Genomic DNA, 12,320 nt, shown 5'->3' on the forward strand with positions numbered 1-12,320 from the left:
CTTGCTCGAGGAGATGCATTCAGGAAGAAGTTGCTCATGTTTATATTCAGGAGATTTTTGCCTATGTTGTCTTCTAAGAGTTTTATGGTTTCATGACTTACATTCAGGTCTTTGATCCATTTACAGTTTACTTTTGTGAATGGGGTTAAACAATAATACAGTTTCATTCTCTTGCACGTAGCTGTCCAGTTTTGCCACATCAGGTGTTGAAGAGGCTGTCATTTCCCCATTGTATGTCCATGCTCCTTTACCGTATATTAATTGACCATATACGATTGGGTTTATATCTGGGCTCTCTAGTCTGTTCCATTGGTCTGTTCTGTTCTTGTACTAGTTCCAAATTGTCTTGATTACTGTGGCTTTGTGGTAGAGCTTAAAGTTGGGGAGCATAATGCCCCCAGCTTGATTCTTCCTTTGCAGGATTGTTTTAGCTATTCGGGGTATTTTGTGGTTCCATATGAATTTTAGAATGATTTTCTCTAGTTCATTGAAGAATGCTGTTGGTATTTTGATAGGAATTGCATTGAATGTATAGATTGCTTTAGGCAGGATGGCCATTTTAACAATATTAATTCTTATCCATGAACATGGAATATGTTTCCATTTATTGGTAACTTCTTCAGTTTCTCTCATGAGTGTCGTGCAGTTTTCAGAGTATACATCTTTCACTTCCTTGGTAACGTTTATTCCTGGGTATTTTATTCTTTTTGATGCAATTGTGAATGGAGTTGTTTTTCTGTTTTCTCCCTCTGCTAGTTCATCGTTAGTGTATAAGAATGCCACAGATTTCTGTGTATTATTTTTGTATCTCACAACTTTGCTGAATTCAGATATTAGATCTTGTAGTTTTGGAGTGGTTTCTTTAGGGTTTTTTATGTACAATGTCATGTCGTCTGCAAACAGTGACGGTTTAACTTCTTCCTTAACAATCTGGATGCCCGTTATTTCTTGGTGTTGTCTAATTGCCGTGGCTAGGACCTCCAGAACTTTGTTGAATGAAGGTGGAGAGAGTGGACATCCTTGCCTTGTTCCTGATCTTAAAGGAAAGGCTTTCAGCTTCTTGCTGTTAAGTATGGTGCTGGCTGTGTCATATACGGCCTTTATTGTGTAGAGGTACTTGCCCTCATTACCCATTTTTATTGAGAGTTTTTATCATGAATGGATGTTGAATTTTGTCAAATGCATGTTCAGAATCTATGGAGATGATCATGTTGGTTTTTGTCCTTCCTTTTCTTGATGTGGTGTATGATGTTGCTGCATTTTCTAATTTTGTACCATCCTTGCATCCCTGGAATAAATCCTACTTGATCATACTGGGTGATTTTTTTCTATATATTTTTGAATTCGGTTTGCTAATATTTTGTTGAGTATTTTTGAATCTATGTTCATCAGGGATATTGGTCTGTAATTTTCTTTTTTTATGATGTCTTTGCCTGGCTTTTGTATTAGAGTAATGATGGCCTCGTACAATGAGTTTGGAAGTATTCCCTCCAAAGTTTACTTTTTGGAAAACTTTAAGGAGGATGGGTAATATGTCTTCACTAAATGTTTCATAAAATTGAGCGGTGAGATCCTCAAGATGGCGGCATGAGTAGAGTAGCGGAAATCTCTTCCCAAAACCATATGTATTTTTGAAAATACAACAAATACAACTAATCCTAAAAGAGAGACCAGAAGACATAGGACAACAGCCAGACCACATCCACACCTGCGAGAACCCAGTGCCTCGCGAAGGGGGTAAGATACAAGTCGCGGCCTGGTGGGACCTGAGCGCCCCTCACTCCAGCTTCTGGCGAGAGGAGAGGAGATGGAGTGGGAAGGGAGAGGGAGCCCAGGACTGCTAAACACCCAGCCCCAGCCATCCGTACCAGAGCGCAGACACAGGACATGCGTGGGGTGCTGGAAACTAGGGAAATAGGACAGTAAGACCTGTGAGCGGGTCCCTGCAGCCGGTGCCCCTGGGACAAAGAAAAGCGAGTGCTTTTTCAAAGTCTTAAAGGGACAGGGACCCCACAGCTGGATGGAAGCGTCCAGGGACACTCAGCCCAGCAGCTGGGAATCTTGGGGAACTCTGGGCACTCTAGCTCCCTGGGCAGCAGGGAGCAAGGAGGCCCCTCACGGAGATAAAAAGCCTCCCAGCCGTTTCACCTCCAATTCGGATCCGCCATATCGGAGCAGTAGCCCGAGGCAGGCCATGCCCACAGCAAACGCAGAGCTAAACTCCATAGCGGCTGGCAAGAATCAGAAGTCCTGTCTGTGCGCAGCTGCCCAGCACAAGCTGCTAGAGGTCGCTGTTCTCCCAGGAGAAGAAGGCCACAAACCAACAAGAAGGGACGTTCTCCTAGCCATCACTTGTGCCAGCTCTGCAAACTATCTCTATTGCCATGAAAAGGGAGGAAAATTTGATACAGACCAAAATCACAACCCCTGAGAAGGAGATAGACCTAACCAGTCTTCCTGAAAGAGAATTCAAAATAAAAATCATAAACATGCTAACGGAGATGCAGAGAAATATACAAGAGCTAAGGGATGAAGTCCGGAGGGAGATTACAGATGTCCAGAGGGAGATTACAGAAATGGAGCAATCTCTGGAAGGATTTATAAGCAGAATGGATAAGATGCAAGAGGCCATTGATGGAATAGAAACCAGAGAACAGGAACACATAGAAGCTGATGCAGAGAGAGATAAAAAGATCTCCAGGAATGAAACAATATTAAGAAAACTGTGTGACCAATCCAAAAGGAACAATATCCACATTATAGGGGTACCAGAAGAAGAAGGGAGAGAAAAAGGGATAGAAAGTGTCTGAAGAAATAATTGCGGATAACTTCCCCAAACTGGAGGAGGAAATAGTTGCTCAGACTACAGAGGCACAAAGAACTCCCCAACAGACGAGACCCAAAGAGGACAACACCAAGACACATAATAATTAACATGGCAAAGATCAAGGACAAGGGCAGAGTGTTAAAGGCAGCCAGAGTGAAAAAAAAAAGTCACCTAGAAAGGAAACCCCATCAGGCTATCATCAGACTTCTCAACAGAAACCAGAAGAGAATGGCATGATATATTCAATGCAATGAAACAGAAGGGCCTTGAACCAAGGATACTGTATCCAGCACGATTATCATTTAAATATGAAGGACAGATTAAACAATTCCCAGACAAGCAAAAGTTGAGGGAATTTGCCTCCCACAAACCACGTCTACAGGGTATCTTAGAGGGACTGCTCTAGATGGGAGCACTCCTAAAAAGAGCACAGAATAAAACACTCAACATATGAAGAAGAGAGGAGGAGGAATAAGAAGGGAGAGAAATAAAGAATCATCAGACTGTGTTTATAATAGCTCAATAAGCGAGTTAAGTTAGACAGTAAGGTAGTAAAGAAGCTAACCTTGAACCTTTGGTAACCACGAATCTAAAGCCTGCAATGGCAATAAGTACATATCTTTCAATAATCACCCTAAATGTAAATGGACTGAATGCACCAATCAAAAGACACAGAGTAATAGAATGCATAAAAAAGCAAGACCCATCTATATGCTGCTTACAAGAGACTCACGTCAAACCCAAAGACATGCACAGATTAAAAGTCAAGGGATGGAAAAAGATATTTCATGCAAACAACAGAGAGAAAAAAGCAGGTGTTGCAATACTAGTATCAGACAAAATAGACTTCAAAACAAAGAAAGTAACAAGAGATAAAGAAGGACACTACATAAGGGCTCAGTCCAACAAGAGGATATAACTAACCATTATAAACATATATGCACCCAATACAGGAGCACCAATATATGTGAAACAAATACTAACTGAATTAAAGGAGGAAATAGAATCCAAAGGATTCAATTTGGGAGACTTTAACACACCACTCACTCCAAAGGACAGATCCACCAGACAGAAAATAAATAAGGACACAGAGGCACTGAAAAACACACTAGAACAGATGGACCTAATAGACATCTATAGAACTCTACATCCAAAAGCAACAGGATACACATTCTTCTCAAGTGCACATGGAACATTCTCCAGAATAGACCACATACTAGGTCACAAAAAGAACCTCAGTAAATTCCAAAAGACTGAAATCCTACCAACCAACTTTTCAGACCACAAAGGTATAAAACTAGAAATAAATTGTACAAAAAAAGCAAAATGGCTCTGAAACACATGGAGGCTTAACAATATGCTCCTAAATAATCAATGGATGAACGACCAAATTAAAATGGAGACCCAGCAATATATGGAAACAAATGACAAGAACAACACAAAGCCCCAACTTCTGTGGGATGCAGCAAAAGCAGTCTTAAGAGGAAAGTATACAGCAATCCAGACATATTTAAAGAAGGAAGAACAATCTCAAATGAATAGTCTAATGTCACAATTACCGAAATTGGAAAAAGAAGAACAAATGAGGCCTAAGGTCAGCAGACGAAGGGACATAATAAAGATCAGAGAAGAAATAAATAAAATTGAGAAGAATAAAATAGAAAAAAATCAATGAAACCAAGAGCTGGTTCTTTGAGAAAATAAACAAAATAGATAAGCCTCTAGCCAGACTTATTAAGAGAAACAGGAGTCAACACACATCAACAGAATCAGAAACGAGAAAGGAAAAATCACGGCGTACCCCACAGAAATACAAAGAAATATTAGAGAATACTATGAAAACCTATATGGTAACAAGCTGGAAAACCTAGGAGAAATGGACAACTTACTAGAAAAATACAACCTTCCAAGACTGACCCAGAAAGAAACAGAAAATCTAAACAGACCAATTCCCAGCAACAAAATTGAATCGGTAATCAAAAAACTACCCAAGAACAAAACCCTTGGGCCAGATGGATTTACCTCGGAATTTCATCAGACATACAGAGAAGACATAATACCCATTCTCCTTAAAGTTTTCCAAAAAATAGAAGAGGAGGGAATACTCCCAAACTCATTCTATGAAGCCAACATCACCCTAACACCAAAACCAGGCAAAGATTCCACCAAAAAGGAAAACTACAGACCAATATCCCTGATAGACATAGGTGCAAAAATAATCAACAAAATATTAGCAAACCAAATTCAAAAATACATCAAGACGATCATACACCATGACCAAGTGGGATTCATTTCAGGGATGCACAGATGGTACAACATTCGAAAATCCATCAACATCATCCACCACATCAACAAAAAGAAGGAGAAAAACCACATGATCATCTCCATAGATACTGAAAAAGCATTCGACAAAATTCAACATCCATTCATGATAAAAACTCTCAACAAAATGGGCATAGAGGGCAAGTACCTCAACATAATAAAGGCCATATATGATAAACCCACAGCCAACATCATACTGAACAGCGAGAGGCTAAAAGCTTTTCCTCTGAGATCGGGAACAAGACAGGGATGCCCACTCTCCCCACTGTTATTCAACATAGTACTGGAGGTCCTAGCCACAGCAGTTAGACAAAACAAAGAAATACAAGGAATCCAGATTGGTAAAGAAGAAGTAAACTGTCAGTATTTGCAGATGACATGATATTGTACATAAAAAACCCTAAAGATTCCACCCCAAAACTACTAGATCTGATACTGGAATACAGCGAAGTTGCAGGATACAAAATTAACACACAGAAAACCGTGGCTTTCCTATACACTAACAATGAACTAATAGAAAGAGAAATCAGGAAAATAATTCCATTCACAATAGCATCTAAAAGAATAAAATACCTAGGAATAGTCCTAACCAAGGAAGTGAAAGACCTATAGCCTGAAAACTATAAGACACTCTTAAGAGAAATTAAAGAGGACACTAACAAATGGAAACTCATCCCATGCTCCTGGCTAGGAAGAATTAATATAGTCAAAATGGCCATCCTGTCTAAAGCAATATACAGATTTGATGCAATCCCTATCAAATTACCAACAACATTCTTCAATGAACTGGAACAAATAGTTCAAAAATTCATATGGAACCACCAAAGACCCGAATAGCCAAAGCAATCCTGAGAAGGAAGAATAAAGTGGGGGCAATCTCGCTCCCCAACTTCAAGCTCTACTACAAAGCCACAGTAATCAAGATAATTTGGTACTGGCACAGAAATAGAGCCACAGACCAGTGGAACAGTATCAAGACTCCAGACATTAACCCAAACATATATGGTCAATTAATATTTGATAAAGGAGCCATGGACATACAATGGTGAAATGACAATCTCTTCAACAGATGGTGCTGGCAAAACTGGACAGCTACATGTAAGAGAATGAAACTGGATCACTGTCTAATCCCATACACAAAAGTACATTCAAAATGGATCAAAGACCTGAATGTAAGTCATAAAACCATAAAACTCTTAGAAAAAAACATAGGCAAAAATCTCATGGACATAAACATGAGCGACTTTTTCATGAACATATCTCCCCAGGCAAGGGAAACAAAAGCAAAAATGAACAAGTGGGACTATATGAAGCTAAAAAGCTTCTGTACTGCAAAGGACACCATCAATAGAACAAAAAAGGTTTCCTACAGTATGGGAGAATATATTCATAAATGACAAATCTGATAAAGGGTTGACATCCAAAATATATAAAGAGCTCACACACCTCAACAAACAAAAAGCAAATAATCCAATTTAAAAATGTGCAGAGGAGCTGAACAGACAGTTCTCCAAAGAAGAAATTCAGATGGCCAGTAAACACATTAAAAGATGCTCCACATTGCTAGTTATCAGAGAAATGCAAATTAAAACGACAATGAGATATCACCTCACACCAGTAAGGATGGCTGCCATCCAAAAGACAAACAACAACAAATGTTGGCGAGGCTGTGGAGAAAGGGGAACCCTCCTACACTGCTGGTGGGAATGTAAATTAGTTCAACCATTGTGGAAAGCAGTATGGAGGTTCCTCAAAATGCTCAAAATAGACATACCATTCAACCCAGGAATACCACTTCTAGGAATTTACCCTAAGAATGCAGCACTCCACTTTGAAAATGACAGATGCACCCATATGTTTATCGCTGCACTGTTTACAATAGCCAAGATATGGAAGAAACCTAAATGTCCATCAGTAGATGAATGGATAAAGAAGAGGTGGTACATATACACAATGGAATATTACGCAGCCTTAAGAAAAAAACAGATCCTACCATTCGCAACAACATGGATGGAGCTAGAGGGTATTATGCTCAGTGAAATAAGCCAAGCGGAGAAGGACAAGTACCAAATGATTTCACTCATATGTGGAGTATAAAAACAAAGGAAAACTGAAGGAACAAAACAGCAGCAAAATCACAGAACCCAAGAATGAACTAACAGTTACCAAAGGAAAAGGGACTGGGGATGATGGGTGGGAAGGGAGGGATAAGGGTGGGGAAAAAGAAAGAGGGCCTTACAATTAGCATGTATATTGCATGGGGGACACGTGGAGTGCTGCGCAACACAGAGAAGACAAGTAGCAATTTTACAGCATCTCACTGCGTAGACGTACAGTGACTGTGAAGGGATATATGGGGGGGACTTGATGAAGAGGGGAGCCTAGCAAACATAATGTTCTTCATGTAATTGTAGATTAATGGTACCAAAATTAAAAATTAAAAAAAAAATTGAGCGGTGAAGCCATCTGGTCCAGGAATTTTTTTCTTAGTTAGTTTTTTGATTACCAGTTCAATTTTGTTGCTGGTAATTGGTCTATTCAGATTTTCTGTTTTTCCGGTGTTAGCTTTGGAAGGTTGTATTTTCCTCAAAAGTTGTTCATTTCTTCTAGGTTATCCAGTTTGTTAGCATATAATTTTTCATAGCATTCTCTAATAATTCTTTGTATTTCTGTGGTATCCATAGTGGTTTTTCCTTTCTCATTTCTTATTCTGTTTGTGTGTGTAGATTCTCTTTTTTTCTTGGTAAGCCTGGCTAGGGGTTTCTCTGTTTTGTTTATTTTCTTGAAGAACCAGCTCCTGCTTTCATTGATTCTTTCTATTGTTTTATTCTTCTCAATTTTACTTATTTATGCTCTAATCTTTATTATGTCCTTCCTTCTGCTGACTTGGGGCCTCATTTGTTCTTCTATTTCTAGTTTCGTTAATTGTGAGTTTAAATTTCTCATATGGGATTTTTCTTCTTTCTTGCGGTAGGCCTGTATTGCAATATACTTTCCTCTTGGCACAGCCTTCTCTGCATCCCACAGATTTTGTGGTGTTGAATTATTGTTGTCATTTTTCTTCATATATTGCTGGATCTCTGTTTTTATTTGGTCATTGATCCATTGGTTATTTAGGAGCATGTTGTGAAGCCTCCATATGTTTGTGAGATTTTTCATTTTCTTTGCCTAATTTATTTCTAGTTCCATACCTTTGTGGTCTGAGAAACTGGTTGGTACAGTTTCAATCTTTCTGAATTCACCAAGGCTCTTTTTGTGGCCTAGTATATGGTCTATTCTTGAAAATGTTCCATGTACACTTGAGAAGAATGTGTATTCTGCTGCTTTTGGGTGTAGAGTTCTGTAGATGTCTGTTATGTCCATCTGTTGTAATGTGTTGTTCAGTACCTCCATCTCCTTACTTATTTCTGTGTGGTTGATCTGTCTTTTGGAGTGAGTGGATGTTGAAGTCTCCTAGAATGAATGCATTGTATTCTATTTCTCCTTTTAATTCTGTTAGTATTTGTTTCACATATGTAAGTGCTCCTGTTTTGGTTGCATAGATATTTATAATGGTTATATCTTCTTGTTGGGTGACTGCTTTATCATTATGTAATGTCCTTCTTCTTTGTCTCTTGTGACTTTCTTTGTTTTGAGGTCTATTTTCTCTGAAAAAAGTACTGCATCTCCTGCTTTTTTCTACCTATTAGTTGCATGAAATATCTTTTCCATCCTTTCACTTTTAGTCTGTGTGTCTTTGGGTTTAAAGTGAGTCTCTTGTAGGGAGCGTATGGACGGGTCTTGTTTTTTCATCCATTCAGTGACTCTATGTCTTTGGATTGATGCATTCAGACCATTTACATTTAGGGTGATTTGGTTCAAGGTTAACTTCCTGTCTATCTAAAGAGTTTAACTTAACTCAGTTATTATGCTATTAGAAACACAATCTAAAGGTTCTTTTTTTTCTCCCCCTTTTTCCTCCTCCTCCATTCTTTTTATATTAGGAATCATATTCTGTACTCTTTGTCTATCCCCTGATTGACTTTAGGGGTAGTTTATTTAATTTTGCATTTACTTAGTAGTTAACTGTTTTACTTCCTTACTGTGGTTTTATTACTTCTGGTGACAGCTATTAAACCTTAGGTACACTTGTATCTATAGCAGTCCCTCCAAAATACACTGTAGAGACAGTTTGTGGGAGGTAAATTCTCTCAGCTATTGCTCATCTGGAAATTGTTTAAGCCATCCTTCAAATTTAAATGATTATGATCCTGGATAAAGTATTCTTGGTTTGAGGTCCTTCTGCTTCATGGCATTAAATATATCATGCCACTCCCTTCTGGCCTGTAAGGTTTCTGCTGAGAAGTCTGATGATAGCCTGATGGCTTTCCTTTGTATGTGATCTTATTTCTCTCTCTGGATGCTTTTAATAGTCTGTCCTTATCCTTGATCTTTGCCATTTTAATGATATGTCTTGGTCTTTTCTACCTGGGGTCCCTTCTATTGGGAGATCTGTGTACATCCATGGCCTGAGAGACTATCTCCTTCCCCAGATTGGGGAAGTTATGAGTAATTCCTTCCTTCAAGACACTTGCTGTCCATTTTTCTCTCTTTTTCTTCTCTTACCCCTATAATGTGACTATCATTCCATTTGGATTGGTAACACAGTTCTCTCAATATTCTTTCATTCTTAGAGGTCCTTTTTTCTCTCTGTGCCTTGGCTTCTTTGTATTACTCTTCTCTAATTTCTGTTTCATTTATTGTCTCCTCTACCATATCTAATCTGCTTATAAAACCTTCTCCTGTATGTTTCTTTTTTTGATACTGTGTTCTGTAATGATTGGATTTCTGAACGGAATTCATTCCTGAGTTCTTGAATATTTTTCTGTACCTCCATATGCCTGTTTATGATTTTTATTTTGAAATCTCTTTCAGGAAGATTCATGAGGTTGATTTCATTTAACTCTTTCTCTGGTGTATTTATAATTTTGCTTTGAACCAGGTTCCTTTGATGTTTCATATTTGTATGTGGCACCCTGTAGTGCCCAGAAGCTCTACTTTCTGTTGCTGCTCAGCCACTGGAGTAATGGGGCTCACAGGGGATCTGTATTGGTGCCTTGGGGGAGGAAAGAGCTGTTTCCTGCTTTCCTGCTGCTATTTCTGTCTCCTGCCAGAACCTGTGGGCTGAGCACACAGGTATAAACTGCTATGCTTTGCTTTTGTAGCTGGTATAGGCGCGGCTTCCCTCTAGCTGGCCTAATGCCAGAGCAGTTTGCCGTTTTGCAAGCCAGGTGCTGGCTGTTGGGGAGGAAGGTACAGCAGGCTGTGGATCATGGAGGGGGCCTTGGAGCTGTATAGCCAGCCAGGGGACTGGAGCACCTGAAGATCATCGAAGTTCCCAACCTGCTGGGCAGAGTGCACCCGGACAATTTTGTCTACCTGTCCTTTCTCCTGTGCTGTAAGCTCTGTGTAATCCTTGCCCCTTTAGCAGCCCTCTCACTGTTAGGAAGTCTCTCAGACTGCCCACCTTTCTTTTGTCCCAGAGCATCTGGTTATGGGTCCCTGTTTTCCACAAGCGGCTGGAATCTCAGTCTGTCTAGATATTCTGTCCATCTTAGCTTTCCAAACCCCCTAATCACAAGAGTACCATGTAATGTAGGTTTGTGCTCACAGAGCAGATCTCCAGAGCTAGGTGTTCAGCAGTCCCAGGCCTCCACTCCCTCCCCACTCTGTTTCTCTTCCTCCTGTTGGTGAGCTGTGGTGGGGAAGGGCTTGGGTCCCACCAGGCCACAGCTTTGGTACTATCCTTTTCCCTGTGGTTTATTCTTTTCTCCAGGTGTTTGCAGTCTGGTGCAGCCCTCTTTCCTGTTGCTCTTTCAGGCTTAGTTGTATTAATTCTGTTTTCATATTATATGCGATTTTAGGAGGAAGCCTCTGTCTCACCTCTCATGCTACCATCTTTAATCTACTATCATGACTTTTAATTCTGTAAGTTTTGTCTGTATTTGAACTTTTAATATATAGAATCAATCAGTATATTACCTTATATCTAACTTCTTTCCCTGAGCTTTGTGATATTGTCCATATTGTTGCATATAATTGTAGTTCATTCACATTTTGGTATCATATTCCATTGTATAATATACCATAATTTCATCTACTCTTGATGGACATTTGATTTGTTTTGGATTTCATGGTTGTATATCCAGTTATTACATATTATAAATAGTGCTTCTCTGAACATTGTTAAACATGTCTTCTGGTGAGCAAATGTGTAGCATTTGTGTCCAGTATATACTTAAAATTGGAATTGCTAGTTCATAGTTCATAGCATATGTGTATGTTCAACATTAGTAGATATTGCTAAAAGTTTTCCAAAATGATTGTACGTCACAAACTTTAAATATTGAAGTTATACGGATATAAGTATAGATTTACTAAAGATTTGATTAGTGTCATGTATATGGAAAGGCCATATCCCAAATAATAATAGGATTTGCTAGTTCACATTCAGCTTCTGAAACTGTGATTCTTAGATCTTTTTATGCTACTTATGGAAATGTGTTTTTAAAAACTTGGGTGTCTTGTCTTTTCCCCTCATATTTCCCTTATTTTCTCCTCCTTGATCTAATTGGAAGTCAAATTCCAATCTAGTATACTCCCTGAATACCTTGCATTTCTGAGAGGTAAAGCTATATAGATGTAGGTGATGAGCAGTAGTAGAATGCCACTAACAGTCACCATAGTTTTCTGGTGCTAGGCTTGGCCATATTTTCCTGGATTTTCATGAAAACACCATGTTAGAGGGATCCCCTATTACATGATTTTATTTATTTGTTTCATTAGTATTTGAATGACTTCTAAGTGCACTGTACTAGATGTTGAAGATACAAAGTGGAATAAACACCCATATCTTCAAGAGGATTACAGGTGCATAAACTAACACTTACGGTACAGTGCAATTGTTCCAAAATAATGGAGATGTATAGCAAATTACATGAGCCCAGGAGAGAGAGTGACTCACTCTGCTCTGGTGTGATGTAAGGCAGGTTTCATAGAGGAGTTCTGTTTTCTGGAGGTCTTAAAGGATGAGCTGTGGGATACAAGGAGAAGGACATGTAGAGAAAAGCAACAGTATGCATAGAGGTTTAGAAATGTGGAAGAACTATTCAAAGAACAATAGTACGTGGAT

At 39.1% G+C, this 12,320-nt stretch overlaps 1 protein-coding gene across 7 annotated transcripts in view; it reads left to right on the forward strand.

The window, feature by feature from the left end:
* SPIRE1 (spire type actin nucleation factor 1) overlaps positions 1-12,320 on the forward strand; it is a 347,295-nt gene that overhangs the window by 27,224 nt on the left and 307,751 nt on the right. The window lies entirely within an intron of this gene.

This window comes from Manis pentadactyla, chromosome 6 (genome assembly GCF_030020395.1).
Source record: "Manis pentadactyla isolate mManPen7 chromosome 6, mManPen7.hap1, whole genome shotgun sequence".
Taxonomy (NCBI): Eukaryota; Metazoa; Chordata; class Mammalia; order Pholidota; family Manidae; genus Manis; species Manis pentadactyla.